General features: G+C 33.1%; 1 protein-coding gene across 1 annotated transcript in view; it reads right to left on the reverse strand.

Moving 5' to 3' along the window:
• The window catches only part of VRK2 (VRK serine/threonine kinase 2), a 92,370-nt gene that overhangs the window by 42,893 nt on the left and 35,139 nt on the right, over positions 1–14,338 (reverse strand). The window lies entirely within an intron of this gene.

A 14,338-nucleotide genomic window follows, 5' to 3' on the forward strand; every position in this document is an offset into this window, starting at 1 on the left:
TGAAATTTATTAGCATTATTTGGAATATGTTATTATCTAAACCTCCAATCAAAGGTTTATGTCTAAATCCCTGTATTAGTTTTGCAGGACTGCTATAACAAGGTCCCACAAACTAGATGACTTAAACAACAGAAATGTATTGTCTCCCAGTTCTGGAGTCTGAAAAGTCTGGAGGCTAAAAGTCTGAAAAGAGGGTATTCGCACGGCTGATTCCTTCTGAGGGCTGTGAGGGATAATCTGTTCCAGGCCTTTCTGGATTAGATTACAGTTTACCTAATCACCTCATCTTAACTCAGAAAGACCTTATTTTCATATTAGTTTAAATTCAGTATCTCTTGAGGGGACAAAATTCAACCAATAGCAGTCTCCACACCAAAAGAGCTTTATCTATAAGAAAACACTTATAATTCTGTATTAAGTAGTAAAGATCTCTTGACACAGTAGATAGATTTCTCCCAACAGGAATTTAAGAACTGTATAAATGACTTATTTACTGGACTTGGCTATACCATGTTCAGCTCTACTTGGCTGGCTTTACCTGTTACTCCTAAACATTGATTAATCAATGCATTTATGCATGAACCTATTCAATTACTCATTGTTCACTCATCACTTATTTATTGATTGCTTATTATATGCCATGTTCTGTGCCAGCTGCTGGATGCACATCAGTGAATCAAACACAATCCCTATTTTCCTATTTACAAGACTAGAAACTTTCTCTCTTGATGGATATTTAACTGAAAAAGAAAAATCATGCTACCTGGTTCTGAACCAACAGCTTCCTAAGTCAGATTTGTAGGTAACAACTGATTCTATCCAGGAAGTCAGCAGCTATGAAAGCTAAGCGGGGCCAAAGAGATCACACAATATCGGCTACTAAATTACAGACAGGGAAGTTGTGGCAAGCGAGTCTCTTGCAGTATGTAATTTGTTTTAATAAAGGAAAATAGATATTAAGTACAATTAGAATAAAAATTGTCTGTATTTCCATTTTCTTATTAATTTTAGGGTAAAGAAGAAAGTGGAAGGAATAAAACCGTATTTGATAATAAGGAATGATGTTAATTTTGTTAAGTGTGATAATGACATTTTTATAATACAGTAAATTGTTCTTGTTCATTGGAAATGCATACACGCTTAATTATTTAGAAGCAAAATGTCATTGATATCTATAATTTATTTTAAAATCTTTCAGCCAAAAAAATAGATAAAACAAATTTTTAAAACCTTAAATTTTAATTCAAAGTGATAGGTACATGGAATCCTCTATTACTCAGAATGTTTAAAATTTTTCAAAACAAAGGTTTAAGAAAAACCATATCTTCCTGAGCTAAATTGTATACTTTACAGAGTCTCACTTGTCTCAGTCTAAATACTGGCAAATAAAGCTTCACAAAATACTAATTTTAAATATGGAAACCATAGCTTCTGAGTTATAATTATTAGGCTGTTTTCTTCAATATTTTCTACTCATCCCATCCTCCAATAAGGCTCTACATTCATGTAGCTATCATTTGTATAGCATTAAGACTTTTTAAAATATGGATCCAATCTGATTTAAAATCAGGCATCTTAACATACACATTAAGAATAAATTCTGATAACAGAAATACTTCTAAGTATCAGATAACAGAGTTAAAATGGTGGTATTAACACATGATTGAATATTTAATGGAGATAAAATTTTGAGCTGACTTTATTTTCATTTGACAAATCATACTGAAAGAATCCCAAAATAGTAAGTTGGCAGAGCTGGTCTATGAATACCAGATACATACAAGCTATTAAATTTCAAAAACAACAAATTTATATGACAAATAATTATATTGAGACAAAAAATTCAGTGAAAGCGCACACTTTAAAATAATATTAAACTCATAAAATTTTAAGGTTCAATTAACTAAAACCTTAGGAACAAATTTCAAAGTCTTTTAACTCAACTAAAAATATGCAGCAGAACATCATTAGGAAGAAACAAAATAACATGCATGCTACAACTGAGTACAAACACAACCATGTTTTTTAATCTAGAGTATAACACTATGCACATAATATCAAAATATTTTAAAGTAGCCATACCAGCTGTGCCATCTAGTAATATTATGGTATGATCAAGCTAGGACATACAACACTACTCTCAAGATACTGAAATACAGACATACGTTGCCAGGACTAAATTTTCTATGTGTTCAGCAAAGGAAATGATCTCTAAATGGTAACCATATTACGTACACATATCATGAAAAATTCTTACATACATTCACACTCCACCTTACAAGTAACTGTGATTGATAAATGGATTGCATTAGAATTCCCTCTAGCAAACAGTGAACAAGCAACTTTAATGAGGCTTATGACCTTACCCTATGGATATCCTAGGGAATCTAAGTGAATATTTGTCACCAGATACAGGTCAGTTGCTACAATTCCTGTTCCCAGAACATCAAGTTTTGCATAAATTTAAACTTTTTAACTTCCTTAGCTATGCAACAATAGGCAAGACATTTTGGAGACACTGTTAGAAACATTACCTTTTGCAATGAGCTTGAAAAACATGTTTTCAGAGAATCACAAAATTTTAGAGCTAGAAGGAACTTCTGAGATCACCTAGTCAAAGTCCCATTGTATGCACTAGAAAGCCTAAATCCACTCAGGTTAAATCATTTGCTGAAGGCTGCAATTCTGCTCAGTGTCAGAATTGGGGCTAGAACCTGGTCTCCGGACTTTCAGCTCAGCACAAGTCCCAGTAATCAAACAAGTGTTTTTTAAAAAAAAATCACAGGTTTCCTAAGTTTTATTTATCACTCCAGATACTGACATGAAAAACTGTCCTTCTCCACCGGTGAGGGCCTCTCTTCAACTGAGCTGGTAGTTTGGAGGCAGAAACACATGGAGCACAGTGGGGTCAAGGCACTGAACAACGACGGTGCTTGGGCACTAAGTGAAATGACAGGTATTGTTGCATCAAGACTGGCCTCATGTCCACAGAGGTAAGCAAAGTATGTCTTGAAGGACTATCCCCAAAGGAACACTGACCTAGGCATTGTAAGGAATACAAAAGAAGGAACGGAAGTATACAGGCCTATAAGCTTCAAGGAGTCCATTCTAGTTCTGACCGTAAGACAACACGAGTCAATGAGACTTGAGTGCTCGTGTTTAGAATACACATTAGAAGCTGAAGGAAATCACAAATGGAGATCAGTAGAGACCAAAATCATCCAGAAAGGCTTCATGCAAGGGCAGGAATGTAAGCTGGTGTGAAAAACTACATGCTTCTGATCAAAAAATGGGGGGCCTTCCACATGTGAGAGAGTGTCTGCACCACTGAAATAAAAGATTGTGTACAAACCCTGATTTTACTTAAAACGGTTCAGCTCTCTGTGCTAGCGATACTGGGAGATGCAGCTAAATGGGAGGTACTCAGGGGCAAAACCACCAGCCAATAGCGTTTACTAATAATGCCATTATAAGCAATGAAATCAGAAAGGCACATTAGTTTTCCAAATACTGTATGTATCAGCTCCCAGAAGCCTAAGTTTCTAATACTCAGTTTGTGCAACGCCATCTGACATTCCAAAGTCAGTGAGGTGAGAAACAGAAGTTAAGTTACATAGTCTAAGAGAATGATGTTTACTTATCTATCAGGAAAGTATACATTTGGAGTTTTTTTAAAGAATATAACATAATGCCTAGTACACATTAAATGTTGAAAATATTAGAAGAAACTTATATGCATAGTCTTTTCTGAAGATGTACCTCTTTGTAAGTAGATGTTTCTTAATATAATTTAATATTAATTTTCAATTAAAAAATTTTAACCAAACCGGTACTCTTGATTTCCTCTCTTTTACTGAGTACTACATTACTATTGAAGCATTTTCTTTAGTCTTTTGTCTAAAATAAAGACTTTATTAAAAATAAAGTGGCTAATGCAAAGAAGTATACAAGAAATCCCAGATTTTTATTAAGATATTTTTCCACAGATAAAGTTGCATTTTTTTTCCTTTCAACAAAAAATGTTGAAGATGGCAAAAGCAGGAAGGTAAGCAGTGTCCATTTTGAAGTCAGTGTTTAAAATCCCATGATTTTACGATGAGTTACCTAGCTATATGATGAGTTACTTAGCTATGGCCAAAATGCAATTAAGATATAGGAAAAAAGATGAAAAAAAAATCAAAATAATCTACAATAGTCCACCTGGACTCTCAAAAAGGTGGGCCACTGTAGATTTACTGACTTATTTCAAAGAAAAACATTGTTTGATTACCAGTATGAAAAGTATTCTAACAAAGAAAAAACAATAAAATGAAAACGCCCCAGAATATTAATTATGCTCCCCCAATTAGCCACCGAGGGCTTTTACTTTGACTATTATGCCTATCCTTTCAGGACACTTTCCACTTCACCTTAACTAAGACAGCTGCTGTTCTTACCCAATAAACCTCTTTTTACTCTACTTCTCAATTTTACCTCAACCCTTTCAACTACACTGCCTTGACAAAAGCTGCGTGTCAGCTTCTCTTGTTTTTTTTTTTCTTGTATTTCAACACTGTCTTCTCTGCTCTAACTTTGAATCTTTTTTTACTTATTTTTTATCTTCATTAAATAACTTGTTGCTGAAGTTCCTGTCTCCATAGTTTTAATTCAAAACATACACAAAGGGAGAATTAATACTTAGAACTGTAATCCATGAAAACTTTCAGGAAATAAAAGGCATAGCTTACATATCCAAAGGACCCACCCAATGTCTAAGAACACCAATCCACAATGATCTGCTCTAAAACCTCTCCCTGGTAAAGTAACTGCACCCAGAGAGCAGGATAACAGCTGGGGGCGGGGAGGGCAGGGGCTGGAAGGACAGAGCAAAAAGGAGAACGGACTCATGGACATGGACAATGGGCAGTGATCGCTGGGAGGAGGGGAGGTATAAAGGGACTAAATGGTGATGGGAAAAAATATATAATAAAGATTAAATCAAAAATAAAACACACATACACCAAATCCTAAGGACAGCAAGGCAAAAAAGGACAAATAACATACTGGCAGTAGACTTCAGAAAAATATGCAAAACAAGACAGCAACAGATCAGCATTTTCAAGAAATTCAAGAAAAGAAAGTGTGAACTAAGTATTTTAAATCCATCTAAGCTAGCCCTCAAGCGTCAATGCTACTGAAAAATTTTATGCATGCAAGGGAATACTGCCGGGAGCTCCTTGAACAATATCCCAGAAGATTAGTTTTATCCAATTAAAAGATGAGTGGGTAACTTTGACAAAAGAACAAGAAGGATCAGCCTTTAATATATTTATATCTAAGATGCAAACAAGGCTAAAGCCGAATGAAGAATATACAAATGATATATTTTCTGACAAAGTCAACCAGTGTTACTAAAAAATGAGACCACAGCGGTAAGGGAATGAGGAAAGTAAACTAAGCTCATTGATAATGAATGAGTATTTGGTGGGAATCAAAAAATACCACAAAAGGCTATCCTAGTAGTACTAAAAGGTTAAATACAAAAAAAGTGGGCTGAAAAGCATCTTTAAAAGACATAAATACAAAAATACCATAAATTCTACAGCAAAAATATAAACTTTCATAAATTGTTCCCCCTCAGAAAACCTTAAGGGTTATAAAATAAAGGAAAACAAGTAGCATATGGAACATGGCAATTATAAGTAATAAATATTTACCAAGTAGCACAGCATGATCTTTATAAAACAGAAAACTATTAAAAAATCAAGGAAACATACAGAAACACAAATAACAGAAAACCTTTAAATACCATTCTTCATACAAAACAGATCAAGTGAACAAAACTTAACTAAAGATATAGATGACACAAATAATAGAGTCAATAAGGTAGATCTTTTAGACATATATTAAACTTTATTAAAATAGAGACTACCTTTTTCTCAAGCAAACATGGAAAACTAACAAAAATTTATCTTCTTTAAGGTCACAATAAAAGCTTCGGTGCATTCCAAATAGTAAAATTATTCCAAACAATAATACCCTGACCATTTTATCGCCTATCTAGACTTTAATTACATTTTTAAAGGTTATTTCTACATGGAAAATTTGAAAACCTTCCATTGCACTACATTTTGGTGAAGGAGAAATACGAAACTTCTAAAAAAAATAAAGGTAATAAAATGCTACATATCAAAACCCATAAAATACAAAATCAAGCAGTTACAAGAAAAAGAAAAACCATGCCTTTAAATACCTATGGAAGTAAAAATTTTAAAGTGAAAATAAATGAAATAGATTCCACATTGAAGACAAAGGAAAGAAACAAATGGTTAAAATTAAAAGAGCACAAGAAAACATATAATAAAGGCAAAATCAAAAATTAATGAAAACATATAGCTCATAATAAATCAAAATCCAAGTTTGTGAAAAATTAACAAAAATGTAACGACTACTTACTAGTCATCTTCATCAAGACAGAAAAAAAGAAAGCACAAATAAAATAAAATACAAATAGAAGAAACAACTGAATCAGAAGAAATGCAGAAGTCGTAAGATACTACAATGTAGACTGCCGTACAAATAAATGTGAAAAACTAGACAAAATGACTATGACCCAACTAGAGAAAAAATTTTAAACAACCAATATCCATAGGAAAAAATAGAGAGTTGTAATGAACTATCTCACAGAAAAGCAGTGTAACCAGATGGTTTCACATTCAAAAACCAAACAGTCCCAATGTAATAAAGATAGTTTTGGAACATAGAAAATGAAGTAAACCTCCAAATTCTTTTTGTGAAGGAAATAGAATGTTAATACCTAAATCTGATAAAAAAAAGTACAAAAATAGAAAATTATAGACCAGTAATCACTTAAATATACCAATATGAAAATATTAGTGAACATATATCATTACCATATTAAGTAAATTATATACCATAACAAAGTAGCTTCATTCCTGAAAAGTAAGGTTGGCTCAGTGTTAGAATTACAACAATACATTACACTATATTAATAGATCTGAGAAAAACATAATTATTTCCATACATGCTAAGCAGACCTTTAACAAAATTCAATATCCATTCCATAAAAACAAAAAATCCATTCAAAAACATAAAGGGTCTGGCACAAATGATACCCCTTTTTATTACAAAATCTTTTATAACAAAATTATAAGCATGTAATTCTGTAACATAACAATATCATACTCAAGCATACAATATGACATTTTAGGTGACATTTTCAAATTAAAACTACAAATTATTATACCCACATTACTACCCTATCAACCACACTCAAGCAGGCATTACTTCTGATGGACCCTGTATCAATTGATGGCTATTTTCTTAAGATTACTATAAAGAAAAAACATACACACACATATGTTTACACCTATGTAGACACATCTTAGTTCTAAAACCAACATCACATTCAAGGGAATAACGCTTCAGGCATTTTCACTAAATTCAGAAAGAGGCAAGAGGATAATCACTGCTATTCACTACGTACTGGATATATTAGACAATGCAATTAGACAAATCAAATCAGAAATATGAGAACTGGAAAATATATGTACTTGGATATGATATGACAATTTCCTAAGAAAGTCCTGGAGAATCATTACTAAAGCTACCTTTAGTAATCAAAAAATTCAGTAAAGTAATAGCATATAAAATGAATGCAGAGAAATCAACAGCTTTCCTATACACAAACAATAATCATGTAGAAGATAAAATAGAGTAAAACCACACTGACACACTAACAAAAATGATTTAATATTTAGGAATAAGTGTAAAAGAAATGTTCAAAACTAATATGAGAAAGCTTTAAAATACTCCAGAATATACAAATAAAACTGATGAAATAGAGAAACATTCCTTGTGGATGAATAGATATTCTATACATCATAAAGATTATAGGTCTTCCCCAAATTTATAAATTTAACAAAATTCAAATGAAAATGCCAACAAGTATTTTTGTAAGTGAAGCCAGACAAAAGAAAATAGAAAATGTGAATAACTAGAATACTACTAAAAAAGAAAAACTACAAAGCACTACCAACCCTTCTAGATATCAGAATACATTAGAAGCCTCAGAAATTAATGCAATGAAGTAAATAGACAAACCAGAAGTATCTGACAAAACTGCAGAAATAAACTCAAGTACATATTAAAATTAAGAATATGACAAAGGTGGCATCTAGTATCACTGCAGCAAAGATTTTGTTTTATTTTATTGTGGAGTGTTTAAAAAAACAGAAAATTCATTGAGAAAAAGATAAAATTAGTTCCATACTTCCTGTCATGTAAAAATATAAACTCCAAAAAAGTAAGAAATTGAAATGTTAAAAATTAAACCATACAATAAAAATCATATAAAAGCTGTCTACAGACCAAGGTTACTAACCATGACTCAATGTCCATAGAAAATAAAAGACTGATAAATTTGACCACATTAAAATTTAAAAACTCACCTTCTACCTGGCAATAAAACGCCACATGTATAATCAAAGGACAAAAGGCAAGTGGAAGAAAATATTTGCAAAATACATAATAGATAAAAGGCTAATTCATATCTAAATGACTCTTCAAAATTAAGGAAATAAAAACCAAAAAATGACAAAAATGGACAAAGAACATGAGCAGACAATTCACCAAAAAAATAAAAGTAATAATAAATTATTTAAAATGGGCCCTGTTTGTTCTTGTCAACTAGCAAACACAATGGCTGAATATACATTCCTACTTCATATGGGAAACTGGATAAAATAAACGATACAAATGTTTTTTGGATATTAAATAGGCAGTACAAAACTGAGATACCTGAAATAATGGAAAAAGATTAGGTGAGCCTCACAGATGCCTCAGCTTTCTGCTTGGTAACAAGTCCAACTCAAAAACAGTAATGAAAATAATGACTACAGTACAATAATCCTTCTGAGGAGACAGTGACTGAGTTCAGAGGGGCTCCCAAAGAACCTGAGATTGCAGAGAGTTCAGAAGGGAGGGAGGGAAAAAGGGAGGAAGGAAAGAAAGGAAGGGAAGGAAGGAAGGAAGAAAGAAAGGAAAGAAGGGAAAAGAGAAAGAGAAAGAGAAAGAGGAAAGGAAAGGAAAGGAAAGGAAAAGGAAAAGGAAAAGGAAAAGGAAAAGGAAAAGGAAAGGGGGGAAAAAAAAGAGCTCTGGAAAAATCTGCATAGGGATCTCCTGGACTCCTGTCTGTAGGATAAACGGGGAAACAAAGGATGAATGGGAAGTAAAGAGAAGACTAATTCCCAGGGTTCACACAGAGCTGGGAGATGTTTGAGTTCTGACCACCCAGAGTGGTTTGTCCTCACAAGGGAATTCAGAAGAAATCACAGAACTTCACATCATGGAAGCAAGAAAAAAGTATCCTGAGTATAGGCTACTATAGACCTGTCTTAACAAAGCTTAAAAACATGTTTCCAAATGGCCATACTGTCTCCAAGAAATTTAGCTTAAATGTACAACTAACAATAGATTAAAGGTGAATTAAAAACATATATAATATAAGCAGTAATGATAAAAAAGATGGTGTGGTTATAGTAATATCAGACAAGGTAGATTTCCAAACAAGAAACATTACCAAAAATTAAAAACTCATATTTTATTATAATAAAATTCATAAAGAAAACATAAAACTGCTGAACATATCAGTAATATCAATATACATGAAACAGAATCTGACAGGAAAAAATGATAAATCCATAATTATAATTGAAAGTTTCCGTACTCTTCTCAGTAGACATACAGAAGATTTCATGAACTAAACCAATGGGAGCTAATATATATTTAAAAATTGTACCCCCAAGCAGACAATACAATACATATTCTTTTCAGGGCTCATGAAATATTCAACAAGTTCGCCAATATATCCAGGCATTAAATGATTCTCAATGAACTTAAAAGTACTGAAATCATACAGCGTCCTCTGACCACAACAGAATTAAATTAGGAATCAATAACAGAAATTAGAAAACCTCCAAATATTTGGAAATTAGACAATGTACTTCCAAACAGCCCAGGGACCAAAAAGTAAATCACAATGGAAATCAGAAAATGTTTTGAATAAAAATAAAAACAAAAGAAATAAAAATGATTATTAAAAAGATCATTCTCTTCCCAGTGAAGTACCTTAGTGTCTAGCTAGAAGACTCAATATCGTTAAGATAATCAGTTTTCTCAAATTAATCTATAGCTCAATACGATCTCAGTCAAAATCCTCTATGCATTTGGTAGAAACTGATGAACTGATTCTAATATATATATGGAATTACAAAGCAGCCAGAATAGTCAAAGTAATTTTGAAAAAGAACAAAGCTGGAAGATTCACACTACCTTATTTCAAGACTAGGAAGGTACAATAATCAAGAAAGTATGATCATATCTGTATGATATTTGAACAAAGAGAATCCAGAAATAGCCTCATTCATAGATGGTCAATTCATTTGACAGAGGTTCCAGGCAATTAATTCACTGGGGAAAAAGTATTCACTTCAATATATAGTGTTGGAACAACTACACATATGTATGTAAAAAAAAGAACAAGAACCTTGACCCTTAGCTTACACCAAAGACAAATATTCACTTGAAATAACTCAAGAATCTAAATGCGAATTCTATAATATTTCTTGAAAAGCTTATAAGAAAACATTTTGTGTTTCTGGCTTAGGAGAGAAATAGTGCAAATCGTAAAGAAAAAATTCATAAATTGGAACTCATCATAATTAAAAATGTCTGCTTTTAGAAAGAGAATGAAAAGATACACTACATATGCAGAGAATACCCACAAAGCAGTATCTGACAAAGGGTTCCTATTCTCAAAACATAAAGTTGCCTCAAAACAGATGAGGCCAGTCTAGTCATTTTGAATAGAATGCTACACATTAAAGTGGAATGTAGTATTTATGAACAATAGCACGGATAAATCTCAAAAACATTATGCTAAGTGGAGGAAGCCAGACCAAAAGAGTACATATCCTGTAATTCAATTTATATAACACCCCTAAAAATATAAAATGTAAAAATTATAAAATATAAAAAAATATAGGGGCAGAAATCACTGCCAGGGACTGTGAGAAAAGGGGATGGACTTTCACAGGGAAATAAGAGAACCTGCAAGGATGACAGAAAAGCTCTGTATCTTGATTATAATGGTGATTACATGATATGCATGTGTCAAAATATATCAGACTGTATATTTGAAAGGGTGAATTTTACTGTTTGTAAATTATACATTAATGAACCTATCCTTAAAAAAAGTATGCAGACTTGTAAAGGCTTTCAATATATATTGCTAAATTGCCCTTCCATTAACTTAATTTCTTCTATTCCCACTGAATTTACATTCCCACTGGCATTCTACATCTCATTGGGTTCAATATAATCAGATGATTATTTTAGATGTTTGCCAACTGATAAGTTCTTTAAAAATGTTTTCTCACTGTTTTGATTTGCATATCTCTTAGTTTTTAGTGACACTGAACTTTTTCTCATCAATTCTCTTGAATAGTCGTATTTCTTCTCTGTTCTGTCACTAATTCCTTTTAATCATTGTTTTAAGAAAGTATTTGGTGTTTTTAATATTTTTTTAGATCTTGTAATGTATCTTCAAATATTTGATATAATTTCCAGTTTCTCATTTGTCTTTCATTATTTCAATTTTTTAAATATACCGATAGCTTAAAACCTGAAATGTCTCAGTATTTTCTAAGATTTTTTCTTTCATACTTTTTAGAACTTCTTTCCTCATTTAAAGTTCAGTTATGCCCTGGCTGGTATGACTCAGTGGATTGTGCACCAGCCTGCAAACCAAAGGGTCGCGGGTTCAATTCTCAGTGCAGGGCACATGCCTGGGTAGTGGGCCTGGACCCCGGAAGGGAGTGTGTGAGATGCACCCACACAGTGATGTTTCTCTCCCTCTCTTTCTCCACTTCCTTCCCCTCTCTAAAAATAAATAAATAAAGGAAGGGGAAAGTCAAGGAACATAGAGCAAGGACTCATGGACAAAACCAAAGGGGAAGAGCTGAGGGAGAGAAAGAGGGAGGGGGCAAGGGGAAAGTGGTGGGGGGTAGGCAGAGACAAATGTATTTGAAAAAATAAATTTAAAAAAATTACAAAACAAATCTTTAAAAAAAATAAAGTTCAGTTAAATATTCAACTATATTTTTTGTAATTTTTTATAGACTCAATATTTTTAACTTTTTAAATCTCTCCTGTCTAATACAGTGGCTACTAGCCATAAGTGATTATTAAAATTTAATTAAAATTAAGCTTTCCCCCTGTTTTCTACCAGTTTTATTATTTCATGTCTTACATTTAAGTCCTGAATCCATTTTGGGTTAATTTCTGTGTGTAGCGTAAGGTAAGAGTCCAATTTCATTCTTTTGAATGTGGCTATCCAGGTTTCCCACCACCATTTACAAAGAGACTTCCATTTCCCATTTTATATTCTGGGCACCCTGGTCAAAGATTACTTGATCATATATAGCTGGGTTTATTTCTGAGCTCTCTCTTCCATTCCATTGGTCTGTATCTGTTTTGTATGCCAATAGCAAACTGTTTCAATTACTCTAGCACTGTAATACAGTTTGAAATCTGGAACTATGATGCCCCAGCCTTGTTCTTTCTCAAGACTGTTCTGATTATCCAAGGTCTTTTGTGGATCCATATTAATTTTAGGATTGTTTATTTCTATGAAAAATTACATTGACATTTTGATAGGGATTGCATTAAATCTGTAGATTGCTTTGGGTAGTATGGGTATTTTAATGGTATTAATTCTTTCTATCCATAAACACAGGTCTTAACAATGATTTTTTGCAATTTATACCAAAAGTACAGGCAACAAAACCAAAACAAACAAGTAAGCCTATTTCAAACTAAAAAGATTCTACTCTACACAGCAAAGAAAACCATCAAAAAAATGAAAAGGCAACCTATGGAATGGGAGAAAATATCTGCAAACCATAAATCTGTTAAAGGGTTAATATCCAAAATACATAAGAACTCATGCAACTCATTAACAACAACAACAACAAACCCAAATAACCCAATGAAGAACGAGTCAAAGACCTGAATGGCATTTCCCTAAAGAAGACATACAAATGGCCAACAGGAATATGAAAACGTGCTCAACATTATTAATCATCAAGGAAGTGAGAATCAAAACCACAACAAGACATCACTTCACACCTGTTAGGGTGGCTATTACCAAAAGGATGAGAGAGAAGTGTTGGTGAGGGTGTGGTCAACAGGGAGCCCTGTACACTGCTGGTGGGAATGTAAATTGGTACAGTTATTACAGAAAACAATATGGAAGTTCCTAAAAACAATAAAAAAAATAGAAATCCCATTTCTGGGTATAATCCAAAGCAAAAGAAATCATCCTCCCAAAGAAATACAAGCACTCCAATGTTACTGCATCATTATTCGTAATAGCCACGATATGTAAACAAACAGTGTCTGCTGATGGATAAATGGGTAAAGAATATGTGAGATATATGTATATATACACATATATATATGTGTGTGTGTGTGTGTGTGTGTGTATACACATATATATTGCAGTGGAATGTTATCCAGCCATAAAAAGAAAGAAATATGTCATTTGCAACAACATGAAAGAACCCAGGGGACATTATGCTAAATGAAATAAGCCAGACACAGAAAGAGAGATATATGATATCACTTCTGAGGCATGTAAAAGAGTGAAGCTTATAGAACCAGAGAGTAGACCGTGGTTGTCAGGGGCAGGGTGGGTGGAGGAAATGGGGAGATGTTGGTTAATGGTACAAACTTTTAGGTAGAAGATGAGTAAGGTCTGGGGATCTTATGGTGACAGCTGTTAATACGCTGTATGCTGCAAATTTGCTGAAAGAGTAGGTCTTAAGTGTTTTTACCACAAAACAGAAAAAAGGTTAACTATGTGAGGTGATGAATGTGTTAACCTGATTATGGTAATCATTTTTTTAGATTTTTAGAGCAGCTTTTAGATTGAATTTTGGTAAATTTAGGTAAAACTGAGTAGAAAGTGCAGTGGGTTCTCATAGACCCACTGGCCCCCCCACAAACACACCCTCCCCTGCTACCAACACCCCACGCCGCAGTATAACATCTGTTACAATGGATGAATCTACAGCGGCATTATCATCACCAAGAGTCTAAAGTTTACATCAGAGTCAACTCTTGGTATTGTACATTCCATGGATTTTGACAAATGTATAATGACATATATTCACCACTGAAGCATCATACAGAACAGCTGCATTTCCCTAAAAATCTTCTGTGCTCCACCTGTTCCTCCCTCCCTCCCCTCTAACCTTTAGCAATCACTGATCTTTTT

Source organism: Pteronotus mesoamericanus, unplaced genomic scaffold (genome assembly GCF_021234165.1).
Source record: "Pteronotus mesoamericanus isolate MK-2021 breed Mesoamerican mustached bat unplaced genomic scaffold, CSHL_Meso_final contig_291, whole genome shotgun sequence".
NCBI lineage: Eukaryota > Metazoa > Chordata > Mammalia > Chiroptera > Mormoopidae > Pteronotus > Pteronotus mesoamericanus.